General features: G+C 53.0%; 1 pseudogene; it reads left to right on the forward strand.

Moving 5' to 3' along the window:
• The first annotated feature begins 3,611 nt into the window (after positions 1–3,611).
• LOC142471192 (uncharacterized) lies at positions 3,612–15,586 on the forward strand (annotated as a pseudogene).
• The last annotated feature ends 1,066 nt before the right edge of the window (positions 15,587–16,652 follow it).

Consider the following 16,652-nt stretch of genomic DNA (forward strand, 5'->3'; position numbering starts at 1 on the left):
GAGAGAGATGGTGGGGGGGGAGAGGAGAGAGAGATGGTGGGAGGCGGAGAGGAGAGATGGTGGGGGGGAGCGCACTGAACGAGAGAGAGATGGTGGGGGGGGGAGAGGAGAGAGACATGGTGGGAGGCGGAGAGGAGAGAGAGATGGTGGGGGGGGAGAGAATGAAAGAGAGAGAGATGGTGGGGGGGGAGAGGAGGAGAGAGCTGGAGAGGAGGAGAGAGATGGTGAGGAGGAGAGAGATGGTGGGGGGAGAGAGGAGGAAAGAGATGGTGGGTGGGGGGGAGAGGAGGAGAGAGATGGTGGGTGGGGGGGAGAGGAGGAGAGATGGTGGGGGAGAGGAGGAGAGAGATGGTGGGGGAGAGGAGGAGAGAGATGGTGGGTGAGGGGAAAGGAGGAGAGAGAGATGGTGGGGGGGGGGGAGAGGAGGAGAGAGAGATGGTGGGGGGGGGAGAGGAGGAGAGAGAGATGGTGGGTGGGGGGGGAGAGGAGGAGAGAGATGGTGGGTGGGGGGGGGAGGAGGAGAGAGATGGTGGGTGGGGGGGGAGAGGAGGAGAGAGAGATGGTGGGGGGGAGAGGAGGAGAGAGAGATGGTGGGGGGGGGGGAGGAGGAGAGAGAGATGGTGGGGGGGGGGAGAGGAGGAGAGAGAGATGGTGGGGGGGGGGAGAGGAGGAGAGAGAGATGGTGGGGGGGGGGGGGAGAGGAGGAGAGAGAGATGGTGGGGGGGGGGAGAGGAGGAGAGAGAGATGGTGGGGGGGGGGGGAGAGGAGGAGAGAGAGATGGTGGGGGGGGGGAGAGGAGGAGAGAGAGATGGTGGGTGGGGGGGAGAGGAGGAGAGAGAGATGGTGGGGGGGGAGAGGAGGAGAGAGAGATGGTGGGGGGGGAGAGGAGGAGAGAGAGATGGTGTGGGGGGGGGGAGAGGAGGAGAGAGAGATGGTGTGGGGGGGGGGAGAGGAGGAGAGAGAGATGGTGGGTGGGGGGGAGAGGAGGAGAGAGAGATGGTGGGGGGGGGGGAGAGGAGGAGAGAGAGATGGTGTGGGGGGGGGGGAGAGGAGGAGAGAGAGATGGTGTGGGGGGGGAGAGGAGGAGAGAGAGATGGTGGGTGGGGGGGAGGAGGAGAGAGAGATGGTGGGGGGGGGAGAGGAGGAGAGAGAGATGGTGTGGGGGGGGAGAGATGGTGGGGGGGGAGAGAGATGGTGGGGGGGGAGAGAGATGGTGGGGGGGGGAGAGAGATGGTGGGGGGGGGAGAGAGATGGTGGGGGGGGAGAGAGATGGTGTGGGGGGGGAGAAAGATGGTGGGGGGGGAGAGAGATGGTTGGTGGGGGGGGAGAGAGATGGTGGGTGGGGGGGGGGGAGAGGAGGAGAGAGAGATGGTGGGGGAGGGCGGGGAGAGGAGGAGAGAGAGATGGTGGGGGGGGGAGAGGAGGAGAGAGAGATGGTGGGTGGGGGGGAGGAGGAGAGAGAGATGGTGGGGGGGGGGAGAGGAGGAGAGAGAGATGGTGTGGGGGGGGAGAGAAGGAGAGGAGTTAGATATTTCTTCTCCCTCCTAACCCATCTCCTGTGTGATTGATACAAGCAGAGCTGCGTGGGTTATCTGGAAGGTGAGAACACGGCTAGTTTCTAATACAGCGTTGCAGTAGATAATATTACAACGGCTGCCGAGAATCTATCTGAAGCCAATAGGTTCATCCCGATTGCTGCTGCCGCAAGGTAAGAAGATAGCGACAATGTTGGGTTCTGGGATAAAATCAGTTCTGGAAGCCACACGGGTCTGAGTTATATGAAAGGTAAAGAGGGGTTTTGCACGTAGACCACGCATGTGAAAGACCACACTCAGAATAATACTTTTGAACAGAATGGGGACTTTTCTGTGCACAGAGAGACGCGGAGACAGAGACGGATAACAGCGCAGGAGAAACGCACTAACATCAGGAGAGAGGATCCCATTCGGAGAGGGAGAAGGGGCGAGAGATCACACACCAGCATCTCGGGGAAGCATACGCCGTATCTGATGTGACATTATCATATATCTGTTTTATGGAAGTAATACTCGGCCAATAAAATTATTATTGTGTGTGCGCTAAACCAATGGTGTATTTTCATATCTGGCGACGAGCTATGATGGTAAATAAAAACTGTTAACAGGGGGAGAGAAAGGAGAGAAAGGAGAGGACAGGGGGGAGAAAGGAGAGGACAGGGGGGAGAAAGGAGAGGACAGGGGGGAGAACAGGAGAGGACAGGGGGGAGAAAGGACGAGGACAGGGGGGACAAAGGGACACACACAAATAGAAGAGGGGGGGGGACCTCTTTCTCCCTCATTTTTTATCCCCTCCCCCCATATCACTCCTTCTTCACCCCCTCCTCTATCTTTCACCATCTCCCCCCTCCATCTCACCCCCCCTTCCTTAACTCTTTCTCCCTCCCCCCCTCCATCTCCACCCGCCACCTCTTTCTCTCTCTCCTCCGCCCCCCCCCTCTCTCACCGGGCAGCATCTGCATCAGCCACCCCCCCTCCCTTATCTTTCTCTCCCCCCTCCCTCTCTCCCGCCACCCTCTTTCTCCCCCATCTCTCACCGGGCAGCGTCTGCGTCAGCCACCCCCTCCGGATACTCCAGCAGCTCCACGATGATACTCTGATCAGTGCTGACGTGGGCAAAAACCTCCTGATTATCGGGGACCTCCCGCAGGGCACTGTGCGGAGAGAGAAAGAGGGAGCGGAGCTGAGCCCATGAGCTGACAATCTAACCCAATAGTATCGGGCACGGCGGGAGATAAAAGGAGTTGTCCGAAGGGTGGTAGGGTCAGCGCTGCCCTGTCGTACACACCTGACATCTCGGAAGGAAGGGGGCAGAATGGCGGAGAGCGCCCCCCCAAATAGGGGGTGCTGCAGAGCGTCAGGGTCCATGGCGGCTACCTGAGGAAAGAGAGAGCAGGATAAGGGAAAGACTACACCTCCCAGCATGCACATGGGGCGACAAGACTACACCTCCCAGCATGCACATGGGGCGACAAGACTACACCTCCCAGCCTGCACATGGGGCGACAAGACTACTCCTCCCAGCATGCACATGGGGGCGACAAGCCTACACCTCCCAGCATGCACATGGGGCGACAAGACTACAACTCCCAGCATGCACATGGAGCGACAAGACTACACCTTCCACTTCCAGCATGCACTAGGGAAGACAAGACTACACCTCCCAGTATGCACCGGGGGAGGCAAGTCTACACCTCCCAGCATGCACTAGGGAACACAAGACTACACCTCCCAGTATGCACCGGGGGAGGCAAGACTACACCTCCCAGCATGCACTAGGGAAGACAAGCCTACACCTCCCAGTATGCACCGGGGGAGGCAAGTCTACACCTCCCAGCATGCACTAGGGAAGACAAGACTACACCTCCCAGTATGCACCGGGGGAGGCAAGTCTACACCTCCCAGCATGCACTAGGGAACACAAGACTACACCTCCCAGTATGCACCGGGGGAGGCAAGACTACACCTCCCAGCATGCACTAGGGAAGACAAGCCTACACCTCCCAGTATGCACCGGGGGAGGCAAGACTGAACCTCCCAGCATGCACTAGGGAAGACAAGACTGAACCTCCCAGCATGCACCGTGAAAGGCAAGACTGAACCTCCCAGCGTGCACTGAGATTAAGACTACAACTCCCACCATGCAGTGGAGAGGGGAGAAACAAATTACAAAGTGCATGATGGGAGTTGTAGTTTTAACTCAATCCAGTGCATGCTGGGAGTTGTAGTCTTGTTTTCTCCCGGTGCATGCTAGACGTTGTAGTCTTGTTTCTTCCAGTGCATGCTGGGAGTTGCAATCTTGTTTTCTCCCGGTGCATGCTGGGAGTTGCAATCTTGTTTTCTCCCGGTGCATGCTGGGAGTTGTAGTCCTTACTTGACCTACAGGTGCACGCAGGGAGATATCTAGAATTACCGCTCCAGCAATGAGAACTCACCAGGTTCCCGGCCTGTGACGTCACTGCCCTTGTCAGAGGCTCAGGATTGGCTGCCCAGCGTATGCCAGGGAGGCGGGGTGAGGGACATCTGGAAGGGTGAACCTGACGTTACTGAAGCCAAGAGGCGGCCATGTTGGGTGAGGCACTGAGGCGGTGCATGCTGCGGTTACAACGTCACTGAAGCCAATAGGCGGCCATGTTGGGTGAGGGCAAGGCACTCAGGCGGTGCATGCTGCGGGCACAACGTCACTGAAGCCTCTGCTCAGCCATCTTGGTTAAGGGCAGTGAGAGAGTTTACCCTTTGCCTGCTGGAGGAAATTTGCCAGCAGCTGTAGCTTATTACCCATAATACTTTGCACGGGGGGGGGGGGGGATATTTTACAAGGCACTAAGGAGCAGGGTTACCCCTCATATTATATATACATGGTAATAAGGCACCCAGGAGCAGGGTTACCCCCATCGGGCGATATATAAAATAAAATCAGGCACCCAGGGGCAGGGTTACCCCCATCGGGCGATATATAAAATGAATCAGGCACCCAGGAGCAGGGTTACCCCCATCGGGCGATATATAAAATGAATCAGGCACCCAGGGGCAGGGTTACCCCCATCGGGCGATATATAAAATGAATCAGGCACCCAGGGGCAGGGTTACCCCCATCGGGCGATATATAAAATGAATCAGGCACCCAGGAGCAGGGTTACCCTCATCGGGCGATATATAAAATAAAATCAGGCACCCAGGGGCAGGGTTACCCCCATCGGGCGATATATAAAATGAATCAGGCACCCAGGAGCAGGGTTACCCCCATCGGGCGATATATAAAATTAATCAGGCACCCAGGGGCAGGGTTACCCCCATCGGGCGATATATAAAATGAATCAGGCACCCAGGAGCAGGGTTACCCCCATCGGGCGATATATGATATATAAAATAAAATCAGGCACCCCGGAGCAGGGTTACCCCCATCGGGCGATATATAAAATGAATCAGGCACCCAGGGGCAGGGTTACCCCCATCGGGCGATATATAAAATGAATCAGGCACCCAGGAGCAGGGTTACCCTCATCGGGCGATATATAAAATAAAATCAGGCACCCAGGGGCAGGGTTACCCTCATCGGGCGATATATAAAATAAAATCAGGCACCCAGGGGCAGGGTTACCCCCATCGGGCGATATATAAAATAAAATCAGGCACCCCGGAGCAGGGTTACCCCCATCGGGCGATATATAAAATGAATCAGGCACCCAGGGGCAGGGTTACCCCCATCGGGCGATATATAAAATGAATCAGGCACCCAGGGGCAGGGTTACCCACATCGGGCGATATATAAAATTAATCAGGCACCCCGGAGCAGGGTTACCCCCATCGGGCGATATATAAAATGAATCAGGCACCCAGGGGCAGGGTTACCCCCATCGGGCGATATATAAAATGAATCAGGCACCCCGGAGCAGGGTTACCCCCATCGGGCGATATATAAAATGAATCAGGCACCCAGGGGCAGGGTTACCCCCATCGGGCGATATATAAAATGAATCAGGCACCCAGGGGCAGGGTTACCCCCATCGGGCGATATATAAAATGAATCAGGCACCCAGGGGCAGGGTTACCCCCATCGGGCGATATATAAAATGAATCAGGCACCCAGGGGCAGGGTTACCCCCATCGGGCGATATATAAAATGAATCAGGCACCCAGGGGCAGGGTTACCCCCATCGGGCGATATATAAAATGAATCAGGCACCCAGGAGCAGGGTTACCCTCATCGGGCGATATATAAAATAAAATCAGGCACCCAGGGGCAGGGTTACCCCCATCGGGCGATATATAAAATAAAATCAGGCACCCCGGAGCAGGGTTACCCCCATCGGGCGATATATAAAATGAATCAGGCACCCAGGGGCAGGGTTACCCCCATCGGGCGATATATAAAATGAATCAGGCACCCAGGGGCAGGGTTACCCCCATCGGGCGATATATAAAATGAATCAGGCACCCAGGGGCAGGGTTACCCCCATCGGGCGATATATAAAATGAATCAGGCACCCAGGGGCAGGGTTACCCCCATCGGGCCATATATAAAATGAATCAGGCACCCAGGGGCAGGGTTACCCCCATCGGGCGATATATAAAATTAATCAGGCACCCAGGGGCAGGGTTACCCCCATCGGGCGATATATAAAATGAATCAGGCACCCAGGGCAGGGTTACCCCCATCGGGCGATATATAAAATGAATCAGGCACCCAGGAGCAGGGTTACCCCCATCGGGCGATATATAAAATGAATCAGGCACCCAGGGGCAGGGTTACCCCCCATCGGGCGATATATAAAATGAATCAGGCACACAGTTATCCGTCTTTCTTTTTGTTACTAGCACTTAAGGGGTAACTTCTCTCAGGCTGCCCTTAATCAGAGTAATTAGGCTGAGGGGCAGTCATGTTAATCAGAGTAATTAGGCTGAGGGGCAGTAATGACCCCACTGCTGTGTATATATAGGGTCAGGGTGGGTGTAAGGGTTTTTACCTTCCTGCCGCTTGGGTGCCTGCCGTGTGTGAGGAGGCGCTGGGGTCTGCTTGGGACAGGCGTGTTGACCATGAAGCTGACACTCCTTGCTGGGTAATCGCCTCCACTGTGTGGGATGTATTTGAAGTGTCAGCTCTTGGGGGGAGGAGGAGGGGGTAATATATTTGGTTTTAGCGATGCATTTTCCTGTTCTTTTTAATGGTGTGTGGGGCCCTTTATCACCGGGATACAATGGTTACCTTGGGGTGGGGATGACTCCAGTCTTCAAGGGCCACCAGGAGTGGTTGTAAGGATATCCCTGCTTCAGCACAGGCGACTGAGGTACCTGTGCTGAAGCAGGGGTACCCTTACTACCTGATCTGGTGGTGGCCCTTGAGTCCTCTATGCCAGTCAAGGGGCCGCAGTCTGGTTCAGTATATCCCTGCTTCAGCGCAGGTGGGCTCAAACATTGGTCAAATCCAGTCCTCAAGGGCCTGCTGTTGGGGCTTCAGGATATTCCCTGCTCCAGCACAGGTGGCTTTGTCTTCTGCTGAGCCACCTGTGCTGAAGCAGGGAATATTCTGAGAACATGACGTGTGTGTGTGTACAAGTCTGCAACGCTGCCCTTCCCCATTATCTCCACATAGTGCTTCCACTGCAGCTGGGGATTCTGGGTACTTCCACTGCAGCTGGGGATTCTGGGTAATGACACGCAAATGAGCTGTCGGTATCGCTGTACGTATCCGTCTTTACGCGGTGCCCTAAAAGCGTACGCCCGCCGGGTTTTTGCACAGCATTTTCAGCACCGCCTGGGGTAAAGCGCCGAGCCGGTAACCCTACTCGCAGACAGCTTTTGGGTTTTGTCAGCGGGCGCTTGGCTGCTGGTCAGGCCCCATGACTCTGGTACAGGGGTATAACCAGACATTGAAGCAGTTACAGTGGGTATAACAGTGACACACCCTCTGTGTACAACAAATAATAACATCACTTGTGATGTATGCACGCACTATATCTAGATCACATGTATATATGGGTATGTACGTGCTTGTGTATAGGTGACGGCATCTATGCATATCTCTCTGTATCTAGCTAAAGGTACAGGTATGGCTAATATATAGATATATATTTACAAATCAGTATCAATATATCATCTATACACGTACCTACTGTATATATTACCCTATACGCATACGCGTGCACATACTTCTATGCATACATACTTTGGGTACACCTATGCCTACTGTATGCAAAGGTTTTGCTGTACCCACGTTAGAGAAGCCTTATCTGGGTGTATAGTGCTGTCCCTTGTTGCGTTGACGTCTTGGTGCACTTGTTGAGTTATATCCTCACGCTGTCCCCCCCTCCTCTCCCGTTTTCAGGGTGCTGCTGCTCTGTGCGGCCTTCCCCGGCACTGCGTATACGGCGTCTTTTCCCAGCGGTGAGTTTCTGGCAAATCTCCATTTTCTGCGTGGCGCTTTAAATATTGCGCTTCCATTCTGCCCTTGCATTTCTGGGGTCCCCTAACAGCGCCCTCTCCTCGTTTGGGGGGGCCCTTCCCTTAACGAGAGCAGTGTGCGCTGTATACCGCGCCTCCCGTGAGGATTTGTCTCGGCGTTGGGATTTGAGGCCTGGACTATCAAACGCCCTATGCTATGCACGAGACCGGTGTTTAACAGGCCAGGGAAGGGGTTACAGGGCTGAGCGCTCTCACTATAAGGCAGATCCTACAGATGGTGCTAATGGGGGAGATACCGGCAACAGCAGCGACCCCAGAAGGAAGGAGCCAGAGGATAATGTGTGTTACCCTCCCCTGTCCTGCTGTGAGACGGGGGTTACACCGGCCAGGGAAGGGGTTACAGGGCTGAGCGCTCGCACTATAAGGCCGATCCTATGCAGAGGATGTAGTGGTACTAGGTGGGGGAATAACAATGGGCCAGATGTCTTAGAGGTTGTTTTCTCCCCCCCCCCTATCTTTATGCAGGTACCTCTAAGACAGAATGTCAAAGCCGTGTTTTCTGGATCTGGGTGGACAAGGACTTCTTGGGCGATAACCCGTGGCGTCTGGAAGCGCTTGGTGAGTAGGACGAATGTCTTGGTCTGTCACCATCACCCTGCGGGGGGGGAGTAGGGACAGTCTCTCATAGCTCCCCTCTTGTCTGCCTGACGCTCGCATGCTCTCGTCACAGATGAGACTGGATTCCCTGTCGCGATCGATGACGACGTATCTTCCCAGTGCGGTTACTCGATAAACCAAGATCTCTACAACAACGTGGAGATCCGGATCTCCTTCCTGGGATGCTGGGTTCACAATGTGGTATGTAACCCCCTATTACCCCCACAACCTCTCCCTCTAACCCCCCCTATTGCCCCATATAACGTCTCCCTGTGATGACTCCTGCCCCATGTTGATGACACTAGACACAACATGGTCGCCCTCGTGCTCTCGGTAACCCTGTTTGCCGTGTCCTCTTCCCCCGGCCCTCCGCAGGCTGACCAGCTGTTTGACATAGCGGTGCAGTTCCAGGTGAGCAGCCCAAACGGCGCGCCCGTCCTGTACCCGGTGTCCATGTCCTGCCGTCTCGATTACCCTTGGAGCGTGCGAGAGGTCATCTGTGAGACCAACTACATGGAGGTGAGGAGATTGGACCGGTCACTGTGTGGGAAGGGAAAGGGGGGGGGGGGGGGAGGAGATTGGACCGGTCATTGTGTGTTTTGGGGTGGTGGGGAGCAAGAGACAGAATTGCAGCTCTCCTGTCGGCGCCTCCTCTTATGGGTGGGAATGGGACCGACTGCATTTGTCACCTTGATGTCCCCAGGTCTCTGTTAGACGGATTATTCCATGGGTTTCTGAAGAGTACCTATATGGAGACTTGCAGCATGGATGGCCGGTGGTAAGATATATTTTTTTTTTTTTTTGGGGGGGGGGGGGGGGTCAAAGTTCTGGACATCTGATCCTTTAGTCCAATTATAACCCAATTCTGCCATAATGTAGGTCAAGGAAATCTCAAATGCCCTGTTCTTCCACCCTATAATTCGTCCTAAATGGAAGTTTAACTTCCCTTAATTTAATGTCGGAAGCGCCTATTGTAGGAATGCCGGGACACTCTCTTAAAGCCATCCGAGGCACCACTGACCGCGTTACCTTCTAGGGATCGGAGGACTTCCCTCATCTCCGCAGAGGGAGGTGCCACTGCCCTATGAATTTAATGGGGAATCTCCTGCGTGATGCTCAGCTCTGCTCTGTTCTGTTCCAGTCTCAGGGGCCCATATCCCAGTGGGAGGTTCAGTTCCGCTTGGAGGATCGCACCCTTGTCTTGCTCACGGCTGCCGAGGCGTCCAGCAGGGGCTATGGACTCAACGTCACCGCCACCAGGGTGGTCTTCAGGGCCCCTTATAACACCTCGGAGTCTCAGATTATGATGGTGAGATAGTGGTGGCTGGTACATCCTGGGGCAAGTGATGGTGGCTGGTACTTCTGGGGCAAGGGATGGTACCTCATGCTCTTAACATTGACCTCTGACCACTACAGGTCGCAGACTACCATATTGAAGTGATACAAGCCAAGATGTCCTTTTCCCAACCTCTAGTTATTCTCCTAGTGGACACCACCAACTGCCTGCCCTACCGGTGAGTTAACGGGCAGTGGTCATTAAAGACTGACCCTTTGACCATTAAACATCTCTCATGATGTCACTTGACTCCTACATGGGACTGATCCATTAAGTTTGGACTAATTAAATGTATTAGTAAGATGTGTCTCACTTTCTCTCCAGATCCCCCGATCTTTACCGAATCCTCCCTCTCCTGGGTGACCCCTGCCGTTCTCCTCCCCTCTGGTCCTTGACCCTGTAGCTTTTAGAGACCGGGGGGTGTCCATGGGACTGAATGGAAAGCTGATAGACGCCAACATAATCTCCCGAAATGGCTACACCTTCAGTAGGAACACGACCTCTGTGGATGTCACTGTGCCCATCGGGGCACCCGGCGGTTACACCGAGGTGAGTGGTGCCAGACTGCTCCTCCCAGAATCCTAAGCACTCTAGTCACGTTGACCTTCTGTCCTGCTAAATGCAGCCGAAGGAGACTTTCTCAGGGAGGAAGTATGAAATGCCCAAACTTCCCCCTTCCCAAGACCCATACACTTGAGTTCGGTCACAAAGTGATTATGGGCAGCAAGTTAAAAACCCCATGGAACTGTAAGTTGCAGGGAATGACCTTGTCTTCATATAGGACATGGCAAATCCCATACTTCTAACACTGGGATGCATCAATGTGTGAAGCTCTGATGGCCATATTAAATTAAAATCCCGCTCTTTTTAGACACCCCTGTCCCCAAATGACCTCACAGGAAGTGGTTCCTGAACATGGCGGCACACTGTGCTGGTGTAGGGGATTACTGGGGAACACCTGCCTTCGATGTCTCTAAATAACCATCCTAAACTTTAGTGGTGTGGTGTCGACATCTTTCAAATGACCTGCCACAGTGGCACTGTAGTTTTTGGAAGACAAAGTAAAATATAGGGTGTACCCCTTAACAGGGGCACAAGTGATGTGCCATTTCCTTTTCAGAGTGATATTGTGGATAACTCGTATGGCACCACTTACAGTATACATCTCCTGTTGGAACGCCACTGGCGGGGGGCCGCCGCGGACACCACAAGACACGCGGCTTTCAAACCCATTACCACCCCCCTTTAGACCCCAAAGCCCTGTTTTCATTAACAGTAAGTTCTCCCCCCTATTACTGGGGGTGGGTATGAAGGTGGCAGGATGTTTGGAGGTATATGGGGAGCTTTTGGTCATAAAGTTCATGTCAACTCTGATGCCCCTGTCTCTTCCCAGACACTGACCCAGCAAAGGGTTACTTTGACGTGACTCTTGGCAACTTCTTTCCCGATGTCGATCTCAAGTCTTTCATCATAAACAAGGTGATGGTGACGATGGCGGAGGCAACAAGGAGACGGTTTAAGGTGGTTAAGGTGCCCAATGCCAATGGAACCAACGCGTTCATCCTTCAGGTGCCCTTTGTTGATAGGCTTGTGGAGCAGAAGGTAGGCACCACTCCGGAGGCCAGCAAGTCTTTGTGGCTGGCCTACCACTGTATACACTGGCAGTCTACATGTTGCACTGTACGACCACGAGTATCTTTTTATCTTGCTGTGTATCTTTCAGTATCTTTATGGCCTCAGAAGACAGTACACTCTCTACGTAACCTATGTCCTGACCCTATTGGAGAAGAGGAAAGATTTCACGTATACGGACGTGGTTGAGTGTATTGTAGAAGATGTTGGTGAGTGTTGGTTTAATACCCCCCTCCACACACCCCCAACATCCTGCTGCCCTCCTAATGGCCTTGTTATACCTCTTCCTTATAGTTCCTCCCACATTTAATGGATCCTGTGCTAGCGACCGGCTAATCCTAGACATGATCAAGGTAACATGGATGAGTACTGGGTTCCCTTTGTCCGGGACCTTCCTCTGACGAACGAGCTAGCGCAATCCCAACGTTACATAGTGTACAAGCGCCGACCTGCCTTCCACCTTGAAGTCCCCATTTTTGCCATTGGCCTAGTCTACGAGGTAATTTTATCTTGATGCAGTGTCCCACGGTCATTGGGTGTTTGTAGTATTTGCATGTTTAGGAAACTAGCTACAGCTTGGGGATATAATCAAAGGCTAGTCCCGACTTTACATTGAGTAGAGCCAACAACTAGTGGGATGGCCTCCAACCTTCTCATGTCCATGCAAGTGAAGTAATACATCTCGATCTGTGGTCAAGAATAGACATTATCTGGCCTATTCGTGTCTTGGGATGGTTCCTACATTGTTCCCTTAATTGTTGGTGGAACAGGACTCTTTCCTAAAGTCGTTAAACCATTGTATCTGCCAATGGGATCAGGGAGAAGTAAACGGGTTAGGAACTTCTACAATTTGCATGTGAGCTCGTCCATACAACTTCTGTTGGTGGATCCCTTCATCTCTGCTAAAGTTGAATCTGGCTACTGATGTTCCTTGGTCCATGAGCAGTATAAGATGATTGCTGTCCATTACCTCCATGTTGCAATATCAATACACCAATCCCGGCTATTTACAGGTTTTCACTGCTTTTTAAATGCCCTAAGCGATTGGCTAACCCACTTGCCTTATAGCTTTAGACCTCACACTTATCTGAAGATCAGGGTTGTAGCTGCTTGATTGCATGGGAAATGGTTCGGTGCTGTCTCATTGCTTGGGTGCCAAGCTGATTGGCATGTGGACACTACTGCAGGCTTTTTGGGCCTTAAAATCCAAATTGCAAACTGCTAGGGCATGGGGGAGATTGGGTTGTCTTTCAGGGTGAGGGAGTAAAGGGGAATTCGGCTGCCTGTGTTTAACTGGGCCTCTTACCTCCTAGGACATCACGTTGAGGGGCATCCGGGCTCGCTTGGACTTCACATTGAAGGACAACAAAACCTTGGATGTCAAGAGTGGGTTTTCGGTCTCGTGTAACTTCCCAACAGACCGGCTGCTGAGTGAGTGCAAGCTCTTTGGCTAAATCGTGACTATAGAATGGAGTTCATCAGAGGGTATCAACTCTGGAGGGGGTTTCTTAATATGGTGCCCCCCCTGGATTTGAGATGTATGTAACTTGAATACATCTCTTTGGGGTGGTAATATCTGTATATGGGGTTGTTTGGTCAGGGACTCCTGGCAAGTACAATACCTCTACCTAGGTCTTGTGTGAGGTACTGGATTGGGTGGGGGGCGGGAGGCTGTTGGGTATGGATAACTCTACCTTTTTGGGCTTCCACTGGTGGTGCTATGGGCAGCTCTCCCCCCCTCCTGAGCCTGTAACTTCTCACCTCCAGTCTGCCTTCCCAATGGTACCATGAAAGTCACCGTACTAAGTCTGGACACCCAAACCAAGATTTTGACCCCCGGAAAACCCACCTGAAGGACCCTACCTGCATCCCACAGGAGGCAGATGATGCCCGGGCCTTATTCTCCTTCTCAGTCTTCACCTGTGGGACCACCAGACAGGTGAGTGAAGGACCCTGCCTACTAACGTGCAGGGAATCTCCCCGAGTGAAGTGCTTGTCCCATCAGTGGAAGGCAACTTGCCCTAGTGACTTGCAAGGACACTATATCTGAGGCACTTGACCCTATAACATCTGTCCTTGGTAGTGTAGGATGTTTTTTAATGGGGTGTTAATGCCTGGGGCCTCCAATGCTAACCCTGGAAAAGCAGCAGGGCAGATACCAGGGACGGGGGGGGTGGGGTTACAGCTTATAGAGGTATGGGCCTTAAATAAGGGGACTGGGACTCCCGCAGATCCTAAATATGTAGGGCACTAACGTTAAAGGGCGTTCTGATGGGGGCGGACGTGTGTGTTCCGGTGACTGGTCTAAAACCCCAAATAACTATTCTCTCTCGTAGTTTGATGGCGATTTCCTTGTCTACGAGAACGAAGTTGGGTTCAATCGGGAAGTTCTCCCCTTGGTCCAGCCCATTATCTCCCGGGATTCTACGTACAGGTGACTTAGAAACCCCCCAAAATGAGTAACTTTAGGGGATTGGTTCACCACCCCCACCTGCCTGTATTCCTGCAGATTGCTTGGTACCCCAACCTGTGCTAGGTTGCTCTGCCCCCTCCTTTAACACCCTCCCCACCAAGAAGCAGAAACTGTCTTGACACCACCTTTACGCCGTTTGCTTCCTCCCTTCCCATAGGTTGACCGTGCGCTGTAGATACCCCATCCGGGACACTCAGAGGGTGTGGGGCAAATATAACAAGACTGTTGCCATTCGTCGGGCTTCTCTGCGGCTTATAGCAGCGGCCAGGCGAGAGGTGACTGAACCCCTGCCCATGTACTCATCTCCATCATGATGCAGAGTATCTACACCTTGAACACGCCATGAGTATCTCACTGGATTCCACCCCCCCAAATAACCAATCCTTTTTCTCCCCCCCCCCCCCTACAGTCTTGAGGAAGAGAGCCAGGAATACGCACGACGCTGAGCTGAGGGTTGCCAAGGGTAAGACCGGCTGAAAACCCACCTTGTGTACGACGGCCATCTTTTCTGCTGGGGACTTTAAATCCCTTGGCTGCAGCTTCACTCTTGTTTAAAGAAATACTTTCATCTGACAGTCTCCCTGTCCATTTAAATGTTAGTGGTGGGCCCCAACACCCCCAATGGATGTCACATACCCTCACCTCCCTACAGTCTACCCAAAACCCTCAGAGTCACCGATCCAATCATAACCCATCACTGACCAGATTAAATCCAGGGACCCAACTCCCAACCACTGGATAAGGGCGCTATGTAAATTGACATCTTAATGGTCTTCTGCAGATGCCACCTTTACTGCGTTCTACGTGCCGGGTGACTTCCCCATGTCCGTGACGAGCGTACAGAGTCTCTTCTTCAAGCGGATGTGTCGGATTCTCCTCGGGCCGTCCTGAGCCAGTGCTGGGCTACCAACACCCCACAGATGGACGGGAGCCCCCAGTGGGACTTTATCTTGGACGGGTAACGTTTTCTGGAAGCTCTGACCTATATAGGTTGGGTGGACGGCAGTTTGGGTACTTGGGTAGAATGGTCTGTCCTGACCCATTTGGTGACACCATCACCCTGCTGGAAAGGAGCTAGGAGTCTGTTCCTCTACTGCAGGGTGACAAGACCTCAAATCTTTCATGGAGACCCATGTCGGTCATTGACCAACTTAATTGCAACTGTCACTGCCCAGTCTCTACAAGCCATGTACAAAAGTTAAGTGACTATTGTAGGCCCTGAATAGGGATTAATGGCTTGGACTCCTCTCCTAGATGTGCCAAGACCCACACCACCATCGCCCCAGATGGCACAAGATGAACCTCCAAGGTTCCAGGTGAAGATTGAAGGACATCTCAGCGGCCAGGTCAGACAACCCTACCAAGATTCCCCCAACCGATATGGGATCACTCTAATATATTTCCACGTTGGGTCACTTTGCTCCTACGTGTGACTGACTTATTCCTCTTCCCCCTTCAGTTGTATGTGCACTGTGTGGTCTCCATCTGTGACCCCATGTCTGAACCGGAGAGCTGCAGCAGAACCTGTGGACCAACCAAAGCGTGAAATGGGTGAGTGCTTTCTAACCACACTACTACATGCGACCTGTGTACACAGCGGGGGGCCCCCCACTTACCACTACTTCTCTTACAGAAAGAGAGGCACCTCCAGCTCAACCTGCCGTGATATCTGTGGGTCCCATCCAGATTCTAGCTGAGGATGGTGGCGTTGGCCTTCAACACATGGGTGAGTGGACGCAACGGTGTCCCGGGGTGAGTGGGACGCAACGGTATCCCGGGGGTGAGTGGACGCAACGGTATCCCGGGGGAGTTGACTCGTGCCATCAATGACCCAATTCTCTCCTCTTCCAGCAGAGAAGAAATGGTCGGCTTGGACCGTGGTTGTGTCCTTCGGACTCGCCGTGGTTGCAGTTTTCACGCTTGCGTCTATTGCTCTCGCTGTCCGTCTCCTCGCGCGCTAAATGTTAAATAAAAGACTGATTTTTCTAATTTTTATGTCTGGGTGTCTTTCATGGTGGCACAGTTGCTACGCCCCTCGGCTACATGGGGCGAGCACTTGGCCTTCTAACCTCCTGCCCCGTGTAATGCCAAACAGTAAAGGTAATACGCTGACCTCGTGCGTGGAGGGTGGGTAGCTGTCTGTGTCCTGTCCATGTAGTAACACAAAGGGGATGTGGGTACAATGCGTTTATTGGACCAGCGAGTAGTTGCAAGCTTTCCAACCTCTCTGTCCTTTCATCGTGTACGTGAGTATGCCATACTCTAAGGACCCTAAGAGGTAGGAAAACTTGTAACGACTCGCTGGTCCAATAAGCGAATCGTAACACCTCCCTCCTTTGCTATGTGTATCCTTCTGGTTCTGAGGTTGCTGGCATCTTCCATATAGGGGGTTAACACATTAGCAATACAAGGGGCTTTCAAAAGAACTATTCATCCCAAGGGCAGTACTAAGGACTCGGGGGCATCCCTTAGGTTGGAGGGAAGTACTTCACCAGCAACAAAGGAAAGGGTTCTTTACAGTAAGGGCAGTTAAAATGTGGAATTCATTACCCATGGAGGACTGTGGTGGCAGATACAATAGATTTGTTGAAAAAAGTTGGATATCCTTTTTTAGATC

Source organism: Ascaphus truei, chromosome 20 (genome assembly GCF_040206685.1).
Source record: "Ascaphus truei isolate aAscTru1 chromosome 20, aAscTru1.hap1, whole genome shotgun sequence".
NCBI lineage: Eukaryota > Metazoa > Chordata > Amphibia > Anura > Ascaphidae > Ascaphus > Ascaphus truei.